The sequence below is a fragment of the Anolis carolinensis genome, chromosome 2 (genome assembly GCF_035594765.1).
Source record: "Anolis carolinensis isolate JA03-04 chromosome 2, rAnoCar3.1.pri, whole genome shotgun sequence".
In the NCBI taxonomy this organism is placed as follows: Eukaryota; Metazoa; Chordata; class Lepidosauria; order Squamata; family Dactyloidae; genus Anolis; species Anolis carolinensis.
Window position 1 is genome coordinate 93,076,872 of NC_085842.1, and position 18,947 is coordinate 93,095,818.

Below are 18,947 nucleotides of genomic sequence, written 5' to 3' on the forward strand. Positions count from 1 at the left end.
TCTTAAAAATAAACAGAGATACTTCTTTCTATAATCTATTAATTTCATTAGTGTGCATATAAAATATAACTGAGAATGCTCAATATTTATTCTGCTGAAAGTTAATAAAAGGTTAGCTCTCTGAAATCTAGCCATTAATAATAATTGATGATAACAATTTATTCTATTTGAACAAAAACAATCTATTTTTCAAATCTCATAATCCTGAAATTTTATATTTAAGTATTAAAATTAATAATTTAACACACCCATAGTTTACAGATGAAATACCATTACTCAGGTACCTTTTCTATATCTGAAATTCATTATTCCCATTTTATAATTTCAGTTACTTCAACATGAAACTTCATCCTCTGTGTTAAATAAAAAAAACTTTTTTTCTTTTAGGTCTAACAGTAAAGTATTATCTTTAGAACTCAACTGATAAAAAACATTTAAACCCTTTAAACCAATTTTAATCTAAATTGTACCTTAATCTTGACTCATTAGCTCACTACACAAACACAAAGTTGGCAAAATTTAAATTGACAGTGAAACGGAAAAAGGAAAAGTATGGTATATAATACAGTTTAAAGTAACTAATTTATGAGTTCTATATTTCTATAGTGATATAATCTTTTATATATCCAATCTGTAACACCCTGCTCCCATCCCAGGCAGAAAATCAAGTCTAGTGTGTGCCCTGCCCTGTGGGTGGGACCAGATACCAATTGGGACAGCCCCATTGTTGCCATGGCGGCCATGAAGTCATTATTCCCATTTGCTGCTATATGCTGCTACCGAAGAGGCCAGAAACACCTCCAGCAAGCCCTTCTGTTGCTGCCTTTGGGACTCCATGTGAGTAGACTACAGGCCCAGGCCTTTTCTATCTGGGTGTGACTCAGCACTTTCAAGGGGGGTGTAGCTATAAGCCTGAGTCCACAAGGCTGAGGAATCTACTGTGCTCCTGTAGAAGAGGCCAGAAATACCTTCAGCAAGCCCTGCTGTTGCTGCCTTTGGGACTCCATGTGAGTAGACTGAAGGCACATTTCCATCTTTGGCCCCTGCTGGTTGGTGAGTCAGCCTGCTAATCCACCTAGACTGCTAATCCACCTAGACTGATGGGGCCTGTGCGTTGTCTCCCTACCCAATCTTCCACTGGACTGCTTTAACATCCTGCTCCATCTAGAGATGCACTGCTATCACCTTATTGATTACCATCTGGACTAAGCACTTTATCTAGCTGTTATAATGATTTGTTTTAACATTCTATGATGAATTTTTTTCATGTTGCTATGAACTGTGTTTAGCTTATCAATTTGGAGCCATGAGTGGGGGGTTGGGGTGGGTTGCCTGAGAGGTTTGGGGAGGGTGTGCCTTATTATGTGCCTTATTATTGACCTACAGAACAGCCATATTCTGACCGAGGTTATGTCGAAGCACAAAGTCACTTTTTCATTTAAAGAACTGTATAACGCTATAGTAAGAGCTAAAGCTTCTGGCACTTTAATTGTGATTTTATTACTGTACCTTAGCTTGTTGTTCTGCCTCCCCCACCCCAGTGATTCTATCTTAACTACTTATGAACTGGATCCCCCCCCCACCCTTAGCACTTTGCACTTTCGGGAACAAGCAAAAAGGGAGGGACTTAAAGAACTTCATAGTGCACTTCACGTTAGTAACTCCCAAGTGGGGGGAGTGGGGAGAGGAATTTAAACAGGGTTTTGGTTTACATTTGAAACCTAGTGCCAGTCCAATGACGGAAGAAGGGGAGAGGGGCCATGTAGGGGGAGGGGGGTGTCCACTAGCCGAGGGGCCCCCATAGAGGTAATTCAGGGGAGGGGGAGATACGGGAAAGGGAGGCCAAAATTGATTTGGCTTAGGGAGAGGAAGAGATTTCTTGTAGATTTAAAACAGCCTCCTGATATAGTAAACTTGGATACCCAAGTTGGTGATTCCTCCCGATTAAAGGTGGTGCTGTTGAACGCCAGGTCTGTAAATGGAAAAACAGCAATAATCCAAGACCTCATCTTGGATGAACGGGCAGACCTGGCGTGCATAACGGAGACCTGGTTGGATGAGGCAGGTGGGGCTAATCTCACCCAACTCTGTCCTCCCGGGTACTCCGTGCAGTGCCAGCCAAGATCCGGAGGATGGGGAGGCGGTGTCGCAGTGGTCTATAGGGACTCTATCCCCTTGACCAGGTGCCCCATCCCACAGTCAACCTTGTTTGAATGTGTCCACCTGAGGGTGAGTGACTGGGAAAGATTAGGGATTCTGCTAGTGTACCGTCCACCCTGCTGCACTACAGTCTCCCTACCTGAGCCAGCGGGGGTGGTCTTGAGCCTGGTGTTGGAGTCCCAGCAGCTCTTAGTGCTGGGGGACTTCAATGTCCATGCCGAGACCATTCTAACTGGAGCGGCTCAGGACTTCATGGCCACCATGGCAACCATGGTGCTGTCCTAACTGGTATCTGGTCCCACCCACAGGGCAGGACACACACTAGACTTGGTTTTCTGCCAGGGATGGGAGGAAGGTGGCGGTGTGGAGAAGCTTAACATCGCTCCATTGCCATGGACTGACCATCACCTGATCAGGTTTAGACTTACTGCGCCCCCCAAGACTCCACAGGGGTTGAGGACCAATTAAAATGGTCCGCCCCAGGAGGCTTATAGATCCAGATGGATTCCTGACAGCTCTTGGGGAATTTCCCGCCACCTCGGTTGGTGATCCTGTCAATGCCCTGGTCTCTCTCTGCAATGGGGAGATGTCCAGAGCAGTAGACACGATCACTCCGGAACATCCCCTCTCGAGTACCTGAGCTAAACCAGCTCCTTGGTTCACTGAGAATTTGTCAGCGATGAAGTGAAAGAAGAGGGAACTAGAGCACGTGTGGCATTCAAAGTGGAATGAATCAGACCAAACATGGCTGGATGCCTACCTTAGGGCATATGCCACAGTAATAAATGCTGCAAAGAATACTTTCTTTACAGCTAATATTGCATTCGCAAAGAACCATCCGGCGGAGCTGTTTTGAGTTGTCAAAGGGTTGTTAAATCCTGTCATTCAAGACAGGATCCCTGACAACTCGGCAGCCCGCTGCGAAGCATTTGCTCGGTTCTTTGCGGACAAAGTCGCTCTGATCCGCTCTGGCTTTGACAGTCTCTGGCAGTCTCCGAAGATGTAACACGAGCACCTGCTTGTCCTATTTTGATGGATTCTTTTCAATTGGTTCAGCCTGAGGATGTGGACAAGGTGCTTGGAGAGGTGAGGGCTACCACATGCATCCTAGACCCCTGCCCATCCTGGCTGATAAAGGAAGCCAGAGGGGGTTTGGCCAAGTGGGTGAAGGTGGTGGTGAAGGCATTTTTCCAGCAAGCCTCAAATTGGCTGTGATCAAACTGCTGTTGAAGAAGCCATCACTGGACCCCACTCAATTGGATAACTTTCGGCCCATTTCCAATCTCCCCTTTTTGGGCAAGGTTGTGGAACGTGTGGTGGCTGCACAACTCCAGGCATTCTTGGTAGACACTGATTTTCTAGATTCGGCACAGTGTGGCTTCAGGCCGGGGCATGGTACCGAGACAGCCTTGGTCGTCTTAGTCGATGATCTACGCTAGGAACTGGACAGGGGGAATGTGTCCTTGCTGGTTCTGCTGGACCTCTAAGCGGCCTTCGAAACCATCGGTCATGGTATCCTTCTGGTGCGCCTTGCCAAGATGGGTCTCGGGGGTACTGTTTTGCAGTGGCTCTGGTCCTTCCTGGAGGGTTGATCCCAGATGGTGTCATTGGGGGACACCTGCTCGGCCCCACAACCATTGTCTTGTGGGGTCCCGCAGAGCTCTGTATTGTCCCATGTTGTTTAACATTTACATGAAGCCGCGAGGAGAGATCATCCAAAGTTTCGGGGTGAGGTGTCATCTGTATGCAGATGATGTCCAGCTCTGTCACTCCTTCCCACCTGTCACTAAGGAAGCTGTCCAGGTCCTGAACTGGTGTCTGGCCGCTGTGTCGGACTGGATGAGGGTGAACAAATTGAAATTGAATCCAGGTAAGACAGAGGTCCTCCTGATCAGTCGCAGGGCTGAATAGGGTATAGGGTTGCAGCCTGTGTTGGATGGGGTTGCACTCCCCCTGAAGACACAGGTTCGCAGTCTGGGTGTTCTCCTGGACTCATCGCTGAGCCTGGAACCCCAGGTCTCAGTGGTGGCCAGGGGAGCATTCGCACAACTAAGACTTGTGCACCAACTGCGCCCGTACCTTGGGAAGTCTGACTTGGCCACGGTGGTCCACGCTCTGCTTACATCCTATTTGGATTACTGCAACGTGCTCTATGTTGGGCTGCCTTTGAAGATGGCCCGGAAGCTCCAACTAGTACAATGGGCAGCAGCCGATTAATAACTGGAGCTGGATACAGGGAGTGCACTACTCCCTTGTTGAGCCAGCTCCACTGGCTGCCGATATGCTACCGGGCCCAATTCAAAGTGCTGGTCTTGGCCTACAAAGCCCTAAACGGTTCCGGTCCAACTTACCTGTCCGAACGTATCTCCTCCTATGAGCCTACGAGAACTTTAAGATCATCTGGGGAGGCCCTGCTCTCAGTCCCACCTGTCTCACAAGTGCGGCTGATGGGGAGGAGAGACAGGGCCTTCTCAGTGGTGGCTCCTCGGCTGTGGAACTCCCTCCCCAGTGATATCTGGCAGGTTCCATCCCTTCTGAGTTTTAGGAAAAAAGTGAAGACTTGGCTTTGTGAGCAAGCGTTTGATGAGTGAATTCTGTTGGCTTCAACTCGGTCCGGATTATGGTTCATGTACAAGGTTTTGCAGACGAACGGTTCAAGTATTTTATATTCTATTGTTTTAAATGTATTTATTGTATTTTGTTAAATTATCCAATTGTTTTAATTGCTTATGTTTTATCTTTTTGTATTGTATATTGGCATTAAATTTTTGCCAGACTGTGAGCTGCCCTGAGTCCCTTTGGGTGAGAAGGGCGGGATAGAAATTAGGGAAATAAATAAATACCAACTCGTATCCAACTTGTATAAGAAAGGGATTGTGGTGACGTATCTACTTAAATCTGAACTGGATTTAAACGAAGTCAGTGATAAATCATAACCCTGTCCCTGTTGTATATTCAACAACTAATGTTAATCTATTTGCAGAATTTGTTCTGAAAAAGCAACGTATATTCTAAATTAAGTATCCAATAATTATATTATTATGCAACTGGAATTGTATAACTCATAACATAAATGTATAATATGGCAACACTTCACATAAGTATACCTATAAACCTGTTGCAGTTTCAGGTTTTACTCTCAGTCTTGACACATAAGGTAAATGAAACCAAACAAAAAATTTTTTACTAACGTCTTGATAATGTTCTCAAATGCTGCTGGAGTTGTTATCCATATTATAGTTCTTAACATAAATATGTATACTTTAGTAACACTTTACATAAGTATTCCTTTAAAACTATTGCAGTCTCAAATTTTAACTCCAGTCTTGACAAATAAAAAGTAAAAATCAAACAAAGTCTTTCTGACGTCTTGATCACTTTCTCAAGCAATGCTGAAGTGTAAATTCAATTTTAATCAATATTTAAATTGAGACAAACAACTTACTTGTATTTTAAATATGAATTTCCATCACCTTTCCCTATCTTGAGCTCAACCTCCTCCCTGATAGATTGCTAATAATCTTCCCCAGTCTCATTCCTAAGTTCTTCTTCCACAGCTTCAGCATTCTTATAATTTTAATACTTCCAGTGTTTTTAGTCTTCATCCATTTGCTTTTTGAACTCTTCATCTAATGTTAGAGCTATGCCACGTCTGGCATCTCCCTATTCATCCTATGTAATATAATTTTAGTTTCCTAACCTAGTTTGAACTTTGCATGATCTTGTTCATTTTCCTCCCCATTCCTATGGCAATATATCTTGCTCTTCATTCACATCCAAAATTTGTTGTTGATCTCTTCTTTATTGTCCTCAGATCGTTCAGGACATTCATTGTCCTTTAGCATCCCAATCACCTTTCTAATGGACAACGACATAAAATGTAACATTCCTTTTATTTTACTCAATCCACCAAACACTAATTGATAGAAAACTACCTCTGCTGTGCATGGAGGGGAGACCGCTTTTCGTTCCTCCAAACAGTTGATGGGTGGTAAAGTCATTGCTTTGGAGAAAAATGTTTTCTATTATCTGACACAATGTCACTACAGTGCCCAATATACTAATCTGGATTTGTTTTTCATTTAGGCAGTTATATGTTTAATATTTGTTTTAAAAATGGCCTCAGAATTGAGAAATGTTATATAAAATATTAAGATCAGGTGGTATTTAAAATTGGCTTCAAAACTGATCACTTGGAGAAGGAAAAGACCACCTTGAAAATTCAGATAGGAAAAAAGATATGAAGAATGGCAGAGTGATGCAGGTAACATAGAAAACAGTGGAGTGGACAATGTTTTCTCTGAAGAAATAAGGTTATTTTCTGTTGCTTCTTTCAGATCATATCTAATATGCAATCAAAATAAGTGCTTCAGATAATCCAAATGATGTTAACATTGGGTGCATTATAGATGTGACACTTTCATTCGTCTGACCTGGAGAATTTATTTTGCTGTAATTAGAAAACAACTTATACTTTCCAGTACCGACTTTCACAAATATAGTACACTTTAACTCATGAATATATTTTGCAAACAAAATAATGAAGTATCTTATAAGGGGAAAAAGAAAAATTTCAAGAGACCATGACAGACTACATTAGCTAAGAAAAAAAGTTGAACTAACAAGTGAGTTCCTTGGATTCAGCATAACTTTCCCCTATTGTACAACAGACATCACAGAAAGAAAGAAAAATGCTAACACTCATTTGGATTTCTGACATGAGTAACACTGAATAAATATAACACAAATAATATCACTTATGGCACATCTGCACTGTAAAATTGATGCAATTTGAAACCACTTTGGAATTATGGAAGTTGTCATTTTATAGAATCTTTAGCCTTCTCTACAAAATAGTGCTGGCACCTCACCAAACTACAACTCTCATATTTCCTTAACATTGAGCCATGGAAGTTAAAGTGGTGTCAAACAGTATTACTTTTACTACCCTTGGTCACTCTCAGTTATTCCTTCTTCTTCATTCAAGCAGTCGCTTCCGACTCTTCGTGACCTCATGGACCAGTCCACGCCAGAGCTTCCTGTCAGCCGTCGCCATCCCCAGTTCCCTCAAGGTCAAGCCAGTCACTTCAAGGATACCATCCACACATCTTGCCTTTGGTCGGCCTCTCTTCCTTTTTCCTTCCATTTTCTCCAGCATCATGATCTTTTCCACGCTTTCCTGCCTTCTCATGATGTGGCCAAAATACGTCATCTTTGCCTCTAATATCCTTCCCTCCAGTGAGCAGCTGGGCATTATTTCCTGGAGGATGGACTGGTTGGATCTTCTTGTGGTCCAAGGCACTCTCAGAATTTTTCTCCAACACCATAGTTCAAAAGCATATATCTTCCTTCGCTCAGCCTTCCTTATGGTACAGCTCTCGCAACCATAGGTTACTATGGGGAATACCATTGCTTTAACTATGCGGACCTTTGTTGTCAGTGTGATGTCTCTGCATTTCCCTATTTTATTGAGGTTGGCCATTGCTCTCAGTTATTCCAGTAGAAACAACATGATAAACTTTCAATTGTTATCTTGGGGCATGTGGAAACAATGTAACAACTTCCTGGTAGTAGACTGTGTGAGTATGCAACTATGAATGCACATAGATGAGTACCATGCAAAAGTCACATTTACTAAACCACATTGGAAAGATGACCTAATATTAAATATGTTTGTCTGGAAGCAAGGTGCATAGGTTTAGAATCAAACACATACAATTATATATGAGATCATACACATGATTAATTTTATACTCGCAAGGATGAATAGAGATTAGAATTACCATTCCATGGATACTGGAACCTGTGCTTCAAACAGGATATGAGCTTCAGAAAGGTAGTACAGAATTAGGGTAGCCATGTAGTTCTGTCAACATACAAGCATTGCTATAAATAAATTACATGCAAAACAATTCAAAGAGAATATCAGAATTAGAAACCTATTAAGAACCTCAGACTAAGATACAGTGAAAGCTTATGCATCCCTACTGAGAAGTAAATGTCACTGTGTTGACAAGGGTTATTTCATTATAAGTAGATACAGTATTGTAGAATATGAACCAAGAATGCATGCTTGATTAATGTGAGTTATACAACCATGAAATATCCACATTGTCCAAGGATGTGAAGCATATTGTGGCAATGCTGGTGGAACAGCCACCATATCCAAAGCAGCCTCACACTCAAAAGTAAAGGGAGCAAATACTACTCCAAGACATACAAAAACAACAACAACAAACCCCATAGCAAAACAACTGATAGACCCACTCTAGAAGCCCCACCACAACCTATTGACCATAAATTGCTGGCGTCAGAGTCAACATACTGTATGAATCCATTTCACCATTCCATGTGACAAAAACCATATTGTTGTGGTGGACTCCAGGTGTGACATAGGTCCTGCCAGTTGGCCATCACCAAGAGTGACATTGGAGTAATGCTGGTCAGGCAAATAGGGCAATTGAGGAAGGGGGAGGTTATTTGTTCTTTCTCCCCTCCACCATGATCCTTTCACCCTGTCCAACATCACCAAAGGCGCTGACTGACCAGTAGAGCCTATCACACTTGGAGGCCACCTTAACACAGAGAGTGGGAGGGGATTGTAAGGGGAACTGTCTGGCAGAACCGAATGAGATTCAGTGCTGCTGAGTGGTCAGAAATCCCTCCCGAATCCACAGTGCCTGGAGGGAGTGTTATGTTCCAGCATATGCTACATTGGATTGACCCCAAAATAACAGGTCAGGGTAGATCTCCCCAATGACAAAAAGGCGAAATTAGACTTAGACATTTGATCTAATGAATATGAAGAGCAGGAGTCTGATCTACTGATTTAACATATGCTTGAAAAGCCAGTCTATCAAAACTGAGATAAAAGAACCTATGGGCACTCTCATTAGAAGAATAGATGGCCAAATAAGCCAGGACAAGTTATCTGACATTATTTGATAGTGAAAGACAGGCAAGTCAAGATCACTTTTGATTTAAACTGCTGGGTATTCTAGGAAGATATCTCTAGAAGAAAAAGAGCAAAATGTTATGACAACAATTCATTCATCTTGTGTCCACTGGACAAATGTCAAACTCTACAGTCATCTATTATCTGCTATCCTGACCTTTTCTAAGATTTTTCTTTTCTTTTCCCCCACTAGTAAATAGCCAATAATCCCCAACACCTCAGCTTTCTTAGATGGAAAGCACTTGATTAGCCCACCAACTGAGACAATTAGAATACATGGTTTATTGTTTCACTTGGCTTTGATCCTCAAAACCAGAATCAGCTTTTGAAATTGTTTTAAAATACATGTTTTTAAAAACTTTAAAAATGTTATTTAAGTCTGTTTTAATGAATTCTTTTTATCAGTTTTTGTTTGCTGCCAGAGATTCATGGCAGACTGTGGGGTGATGAACAAACACAGAAGTAAATGGAATAAAGTAAAAGATTCCCACAGGACTGAATAGTGCACCACGGTGTTTTGGAGACTGAACACCTACCACGTCCCAAAGCAATGTTGCATATCTGCACAATGAAAGTTACTTGGATTGTGTCTGACAAGCATTGAGATAAAGAACAGTGGTGGATGAGCTTATGAAAGTATTTACAAGCCTCCCATTCTCCTTTATCACTCATTGTGCTCTCTGTATACATTTTGCATGCATGCTTAGAGAGTGCAAAAAGAAAAAAGAAAAGAAATCTTATTTGTGTGCGATATAAGAGTTGCAATCAAATAAACACTGGGGAAATTAAAATGAAAAAAGGGAAAAGAGAGATAACAGAAGTTGTAACATGAAAGGGAGAACAACATGAATTAGAGAGAGATATTGACAAATATACTACAGAACTGTTATCAATGTTATTTGCATAATGCTGCATATAATGTTATGTATCTACACGTATCTAATTCAATCATCTACTCATACATAACAGTCAGTAACCAGAATGGCTGGGGCTTTCTGCTAGATACCACAAAAGCTAATGCTCTCAAGCCATGTATTCGCTATACTTAAGTTGTTCCTATGTTGGAAATTATTTGTAAAGCTGACACAAGGAATGAGGGGAAATAGTGAAAATTAAGTGTATGTTTAACCTAAGTGTTTTCTTTTGTATGCTCCAATTTTTTGGTACTGTATAGACAAGTAGTTCAGAGGTGCAGGGATAAGAATATGAGTTCCAAGTTGCCCATGGCAATTTATGGAGTCGCATAGCTATTTTCAGAGATGTGCATGCTCTGTTTTTCTGTGGAAAAGCTTCAACAGCACACAAACACATACACATCTCTTTATCTTAGCTGACTGTGCTGTTGCACTGCAATCAATCATGTTACATAGATAAATACAGGATATGAAGTTGTTACTATTCTTCAAGGGATTGATTGCTTATCAATCAGTCACAAATACAAGTGTTTAAGACAAAATGTGATAAGTTACATAAGTTGCCTACAAACACATGCTCATTCTTTACTGAAATAAAATGTTCAATAAATGTTTACTTGTACTAAATCAGAATTTTCTCATTTTCAAATGAAATTGATAAGTATTGCAGAGAATGAGTGAAAGCTAAAGGTACTGCATTTTATCCCAGCAAAAGAAAGTTAAACTGTTGATATAAGTGATGTCAAGTAGGTATGTGTCCTAAAAAATAGTGTTCTTCCAGAGGTCATCATTTTTCATTAAATATCAGGAAAGTATATGTTATCATTTTTATGTTATTGGAAATATTCCAATGAAGTAATTGCCACAGCTTTGAATGTATATGAATATAACATTTAAACCAAATATGCTGAACCAGACAACATTGTGTAGAACAGTTCTTTTTCCAGTAAATCTATTTCACTCTCTAATTTGGGGAAATGGTTTAGATTACAATTTCTATCAGTTCTGGTGGACCATATCAAAACTATCTAGAGAGCACTGAAATGAAAAAGACTTTGGCAAGACTATAAGGCTAAAAAATAATTATAATGGGAAACCAAGAATGTTTCAATCCAGTTCTAAACATTCTTACGAAATACATAGATTTTTTATTTCTATTTTTTATTTTAGCATTAATAAAGAAATTGCTTAGATGTTGAAACCTTTCTTTGGGTTTCATTGCTAGTTCATTTCCACATCCCCTTTAGATATTTAATTCTGAAAAGATTATGGGCTAACTTACATGTACATTAAATATTTGTAGCTGTGCAGCAGCAGAAATATTCAAAACCAGACCCAGATTCTACAGAGCTGTTCAAACACTCTGACCCCAACCCACAGTATTGGCAGGCACAGAGTCCATCCACTTAAACTAAAAGTAGCCGAGTTCCACTGAACTGTCATCCTTACCTGACCTGTAATCTCTTTTGCTACCATGACCAGCTGGAAAGCTCTGGATATTTCTTCTCCATTGCTGGGTGTTTTTGTTGATAAAAAGAAGCCACAACCAAGGAGAATGAGCGGGGACATCTCCTCATTCTCCTCAATCACATGGGTGCCTTTTCTGATATCAGCAAAGGCACATGGAGTTTTCCAGAGCTTTTGGGCCAGCTATCATGTTGATATAAACAATACAGGCTTGAAATATCTTATTTTTTCTATGCCACCAAGTACATGAAATAGGTGGTTAATATGGCACCAGCTCATATGGGCAGCTGACCATTACACATGGGAGCAGGTGCTGTTGCCCACTCTAGCCTCTAAGTATGGGGCTACTTCAGAGTTTTGCTGAAATTCCCTGACTTTATGTATCACAAGGTGAAACCAGATTAACCCATTTCACTCTGTGTCACAGACCTGTGCATTGTCTATACATCAGGGTTCAATTTCTGGCCGAATGCAGGGTTTTGGGCTAATTGATAATTCAACAAAACATATAACGGGATACCTTGACTTACGAGTAATCCAACTTGTTAGTTTTTCGAGATACAAGCTGTCACTTGGCTCATTTTTTGCTTCAAGATATGGGCAGAGATCTAAGTTACAAGCTAGATATAGTATTTCTTTTTTGTGGCCTCCACCTCCTCCACAGTCTCAACTTCAAAAAGTCCCTCTCGAACCCCCCTGCCACTTTTTCCCTCTTCACCACCCTTCATTTTTTTCCTCCACTTCCAGGTGGCATGGCCACGAGGGGAGCAGGAACTTATGGGTGAGGAGAAGGAGGTATGAGCATCCCCTTCATCAACCACTGCTGAGGAGGAGGGAAGGAGGGAGGGACGTAGTGGGAGTTAATAATATAATAATAAAACTTTATTTATAACGTGCTTGCATCTTCCCGAGGAGACTCAGAGTGGTTCACATGGGGACCAAACCCGATCAACAGATAAAACAATATAACAGCATATATAATTAAAACAATAACAGTAAAATATTCTTCATAATATACATAGCGAGCATCAGGACTAAACGGTGGGGCTATTAAGAAATTACAGGGAAGGCAGTCATGTGCAAAAACACAAGGCAATGAGATTCAGGAATAGGGCAAAGTGCTGAGGGTTAGGGTAGTAAATAGTTGAGACTGGATGGTGATTAAAATTGACCTACTGTTCAAAAGTTGAGGAGAAGGAAGAAAGCAGAGGCAGAAGAAATGTTCCTTTCCCCATCAGCAAGCTCCTTTGGGCTAGTGAAGGAGCAGGGGGGCTTTTCCCTATCTCTCCTCCTCCCTGAAGACTCCCAGTTTCCAGGTGTCAAGTTATTACTGTATGTCAAGTTATTACTGTATGTCTAAGATTTTGTAAGCATTAGGACATATTTACTCTTTTACTTTTTTCAGAATTCACTGAAACAAATATTTGTGAATGTATTTTTTTACAAAATAAATTTCAGCTAGTAATTATTTTTCATACTATAAGGCATTCCCATACAAACTACCTTACTCAAATTACTTTTACTCAAACTACCTTAAATTCACCTATAAAAGTAATAAATAAATCATAATGGCCTTACTGACAGGAATCTTGAATGAACCATCCAAAATGCTGGATGCACACAATGTACAAGAAACCTCCAACCATGTTATCTCTCTCCAAGCCAAAGTACAATTGAAAGGTTAATAGGCAGGGAGCCATACTGCAGAGAAGCATGGATAATTTCCTGTTGTAATGGAAGCCTTAAACAACCTCAACTACATTCTTCATGATTTCTTTGGATCCTAGAAAATTGCAGTTATTTGTTCAAAACAAAATGAAAAAGATCACAATATTATGGAGCAATTTGATCAGTGAAGAATGCAACACCTGTAATTCAATTTCATGGCAGCTGGTTTCACAACATGTTTCCCTAGCACAGTTACAATATAGACAGACTTGTCTAAGTGTAACGATTCTTCCCTTAGCAAATCAGGCTCTTGAGGCATAAGTGAACTTTAAATAGACAAAGACTATAAACAGTAAACAATCAATGTTATGATTCTATTATCCAGGCTTTTGGGCAGGGGGCTGTTGTTTCTTCCAGGCTTCATAAAAACTAGTTTTTTTTCCCTTTTGTTTTGTTTAAAGAACATAGGAAGTACAGCTATACCTCAATGAATAAAATGGATTTGTTTACTGGCATTTTTTCGTTAAGAGCAACGTTGGCACTAGTAGTAACACAGAAAGAATAGGAATAAGTTCCTACAACACAAAAAATAAGAGCAGTTTAACATGTTTCAGCAAGACTTTCATTCAAAATAAACATTTTGTTGTGTACATGTGAAATGAAATAATTAGGTCAGCTAAGATTTCCATAAGTAACACATCTTTCAAAATGCATACCAGGATAATTATTTCTTTTATTCCAATAGCTTCCACTTTTTGTATGATTTCAAATTATAAAACTTACAAATGTATGCCTTATCCGTCTACCAGGACACATGATAAAGCAAACTAATCTGCTGTCCCTTTTACTTTCTATTTTACTCTTCATACTTGCTTATTAGAGGGCTTTGGAGGTAGACACTGTCCTTGCCTGTTGTATGCAGGCAACAATAGGATCATCTAAAGCAGTGATTCCCAAAGTGGCCACAGGTTTTAACTTTTTTTGTATTACCTTTCTATTCTGAGTTCAAAAAATAGTTTCATAATTTCAAACTTCAATGTTTCTAATTTACACCTTTCTTTACTATATTTTATGAAAAGGGTAGGAACATTAATACATATATCTTTCTGTTTAATTGCTATTAAAATTTAAAAAAAATCCCAGGGGGCGCTGAGTAATATTTTTTCTGGAATGGGGGCAGTAGGCCAAATAAGTTTGGGAACCACTGATCTAAAGTCTCATAATTTCCTAGGCAAACCTTTAATGCACTGTTTTACTGCAGACAAATGTTGCAGTAAAAAAAGTCTTTCTCCAGCCCTTTTTCTCACTTTCACAGCACCAATGCTACCAACAGAAAGAAAGAAAGAAAGAAAGAAAGAAAGAAAGAAAGAAAAAGAGAAAGAGAAAGAGAACGGAAGGAAGGAGGGAACTTATAGGCAGATTAGAAAAAAAGAAAAGGGGAGGCTTGGCAGAGGTGGTCCAACATTAAGGCCAATTAATCCGTCGCTTGTGGCGCAGACCATGCGGGGGCACTGTCGAGGCGGCAGAAGGCCCAGCCACACGGCCACCCTCCTACTCTCCCTCGCTGTTGCTCGCTCCCCGCCCATCAATGGGCCTGTGCGTGTGCACAGGCCTTTCAATCAACTGTGGGGTCAATTGGAAGGCCTGCACACGTCTGGCCCAGTCCTGCAGGGCTCCCAGGAGGTTTCCTCCCACAGGGGTTGCTACTCTGCTCTGCCCTGCTCTGCTTGGGGCCAAATTCCTGCTGCTGGGAGGAGGCACATCACCCCCCTCCCTCCATCTTCCCCAAGCCTCGTAGGGCGGAAACATGTTCCCACTTGCCCAGGAGAAGCGTCTCTTCTACGTCAAGGATCGTCCCTGCCTTTCCCAGGGGCTGGAGTTGTTGTTGCTGCTGCTGCTTTGTGTGTATGTCATGGAGCCCCCCCCCCCCCCAAGAGAAGCCCCCCGGCAAGGTATGCTGCTCAGCCGCCTCTTCCCCGCAGGCTTCCCTGGCGCCTCGACTGTTTACATCTTGCCACTGTGGAAGGAGAAAGGCCAAGGGCTCTCCCCGCCCCTCCCCTCCTTCCTTCCTCCCTTCACCAACTGAGCTGAGGAAGGGAGGTCTCTGGAGCAGGGCAGCCCCTCGCCCTCTGCCTTCCTAAGGTTGGAGCTCCTTTGGGACTCTGGTGGGGATCACTCTCTGCCCTGAAAGGAAGTGCACCTCCAGTTGGGAAAAAAGTAGAGTGGGACAAAAGTCACAAAGGTGTCTGGTGTATCATAACTTTTTCAAAAGTTTATCAATTATTTCTATCAAGGGTTGTTGTATGTTTTCCGGGATGTATGGCCATGTTCCAGAAGTATTCTCTCCTGACGTTTGGCCCACATCTATGGCAGGCATCCTCAGAGGTTTGAAGTATGGAGAAACTATGCAAAGAAGGTTTATATATCTGTGGAAAGTCCAGGGCGAGAGAAGAACTCTTGTCAGTTGGAGGCCAGTGTGAATGTTGTAGTTAATCACTTTAATTAGCATTGAATAGCTTCATCTCCTGGCTTCTTCCTGCCTGGGGGCATCCTTTGTTCCGAGTTGTTAGCTGCCCCTAGTTGATTCATGTCTCCTCTGTTTTCAGAGTGTTGCTTCTTATTTACTGTTCTGATTTTTGAGTTTTTTTAAAAAAATACTGGTAGCCAGATTTTGTTCATTTTCATGGTTTCCTCCTTTCTGTTGAAGTTGTCCACATGCTTCTGGATTTCAATGGCTTCTCTGTGTAGTCTGACATGATAGTTGTTTGAATTGTCAAGCATTTCTGTGTTCTCAGATAATATACTGTGTCTAGGTTGGTTCATCAAGTGTTCTGCTATGGCTGATTTCTCTGGTTGAGTTAGTCTGCAGTGCCTTTCATGTTCTTTGACTCATGTTTCAGCACTCCAGAATCAGCTCCCCTCCCCATGCTTTCAATAATAATAATAATAATATAAATAGTAAGCAGACCATTTAAAAAATCACTTTGGGAGGGAAGGTAGTGGAGAGGGGATAGGGTACAGATGTTTTCCATTAAGCAGCCTTGCCTCCTTGATGTTATCCAGCTCTTGTGATCTGTTAGAAGACTAGAGAGGAGGAGGATTTGGGCAGGTTGGGCCCCTTCCACACTACCCCTATATTCCAGGTGATCTGGCAGTGGGGACTCATATCCCAATTTAAGGGCCCTTCCAGACAGGCCCTATATCCCAAGATCTGATCCCAGGTTTTCTGCCTTAAATTGGATTACATGAGTTTCCACTACCATATACTGTAATATACTGTAATAGTAAATTGAAATATTACCATTTCTGATTAATAGCTACCATCTGTGTTCATGCCCTGTTCGCTCCACCCACTCGATAGACATCTTGAGCAATGATCATTCTATTTGTCCCCAAGCAACTGAGAAATCGATGCTTCTGTCTGTTGGAGTTAAATGGGGCAAGTGGGATTTTATATATCTGTGGAATGTTCAGGGTAGGAAAAAGAACTCTTGTCTGTTGGAGGCAAATGTGAATGTTGCAAATGGCCAGCTTGATTAGCACTTAATGGCCTTGCAGATTCAAAGCCTGGCTGCTTCCACTCTGGGGGCATCCTTGGTTGGGAGGTTTTAGCTGGCCCTGATTGTTTCCTGTCTGGATTTCCCGGTTTTTATTTTTTTTATTTTTCCGTGATTGGTTTCCGTGATTGGGGGGGGGGGGGGGCAAAATTCTGTTTGCTTACACTTGAAAATTACCTTGGGCTGGCTCTGAGGCTTGGTGGCTCTTGCAAAAAGTCTTTGTAAGAACCTCAACTCCAATAATTTCATAGCAGTTAAAGTGTTACCCAACTGCATTCATTCTACATATACCCTTGTCAGATGCTTTGTTAATGATGGTATACTTGTACTAATCTCTTGTATTTCAATATTAATGATCATTCATTATATACAAAATTTACTAGAAATCATTTTTTCACAACTGCATTGCAATGGGGAGAAGATACATGAACAACAAATCCAGAAAGTTAATGGAGTGAGGGAGAGTAATCTTCTAGGCCACACTGTATAGAGATTGTCCACGTGCCATAAAACTAATGCTACACTTTGAATTTGGCCCAGTAATGGCTATAGTGCTACTGTGACACCTATTGGTACTACAGTGCTTGATTCTAGACAGTAATGTCACTTTTGTGTATTAAACAAAGACATCCCCACATAGATTGCACTACACATGTGTGACCTGGATCTTACCAGTGTGGAGATGATCAAGGCCAAGCAAGACAGGATTGAAGCACGCAGATCCGTCTAAATTCATAACAGGCATTCAGTGCCACAACAGCAAGCTATGATTCCTACATCAAAGAGATTCAGGAGCATCACCTAGCTGATATTACGTCCTCTTTGATTGTACTATTGAACTGTCTATTGTTTCTACAGATACTGATGATGTGTCACCTGTATTAATGTATGAGCCACTGTTCATCCTGGTGTAGTTTTCACATGACCTGGCAGGACCACAGCTTCAGTTTGTAAATGTACTATTTCTACTACATTTTAAAAGTTTGTCTAAATGGTGCTACTTCATTTAGCCTTCAAGCATGTAGAATAATCTTATTAAAAGCATGTGGGACTTCCTTATACCTCATAAATATTTATGTATAATAATGAAACTCCCAAAAATAACATATAGGTAGCAAGTCATAAGATAATCCTCTATAATTTATCAATATACATTAATAATTATCTAACAATCCTCAGTCCTTAATTTCAGAACTCGAGGTCTTTCATTTTTACCTTTGTACTATTAATTTTGTACTATTAAATCCATTTGTAAAGGTTAATACACAGAGAAGAGAAATTAAAATAAACTAAGCATTGTTGTATCCCTCAGCACTTGATTTAGTTGATTCCTAAACCTCCTCAGGTCTGAGTAGGAACTGTTTCTTAAACTCAATAGAAATCTATTGGTATGATAATATGAAATTCTACAGTCTATACCCACCAGAGCAATCTTCCCACAACCTATTCATTAACTCTGTAACTGAATTAGAAATTTGAAACTCCAAATGATTGCTTCCAAGATGTATATTAAAATAGCTCCATACTTAACTTTTTCAATTTAAATGGATCTTCTAATATGGTGAAGAATAACAATATATAAATCTGTAAAGGTGTGAATTACTGCCACAATAAGGGAATGCCTTTTGTCTCATTATGAACACCGGGGAGAAATTTGAACAGATATTGTTAACCTCAGCCTTCAGATACAAACTATGTAGCTGTTAACTTACATTCGACCAAAGGGAAAGCCTCACAAGACAGTGGCTCAGTGGCCCATTGTCTAATTAAATTTATTAACAAACAGCAAGAAAACATAATGCAGTGTGGTGATGAAGTTAGACTGCTTCAAACAAATCCTCAAACTGTAAGCTAAATCCAATTTTTTGTTTTGTCTCTAGCTGATTTAACAACTGGTTTTAGCACTTGGCACAAACATGGCTTTGAATCTGGGTGTCATCTTTGTCTGTTACATTATTTAAGCAATTGGAAGCAAGAGCACCGAAGGATAAACAAAAATTCTCCATTTCAGACACCAAGCTATGTGTGTGAAGAGGGGAACAGAAAATTTCATTAATTTTAGTAAGGGGCGGGTTTATCAAGCCTTCGTGACATCAAGTCTACCTCCATGATTAGTTCCCCATTGAAGCTCTTTTTTTTCTGCTACTGCAAGAAATGAAAACCTGAGGAAGAGGGCAACATCTCCCTGTGGGCACACTCATAAAGCCACCTAGAATTATGCTATTT

General features: G+C 40.7%; 1 protein-coding gene across 8 annotated transcripts in view; it reads right to left on the minus strand.

Annotated features, from left to right (window-relative positions):
• Window positions 1-18,947, minus strand: part of sgcd (sarcoglycan delta) — a 906,913-nt gene that overhangs the window by 678,285 nt on the left and 209,681 nt on the right. For 4 of the 8 annotated variants that reach the window (XM_062973865.1, XM_062973862.1, XM_062973863.1 and 1 more), the window contains one exon: window positions 1-18,947. This exon is cut by the window's right edge and continues 10,532 nt beyond it. The exons of the other annotated variants lie outside the window; for them this stretch is intronic. The gene's annotated coding sequence lies outside the window, so the exon portion shown is untranslated. 8 annotated transcript variants of the gene reach the window in all.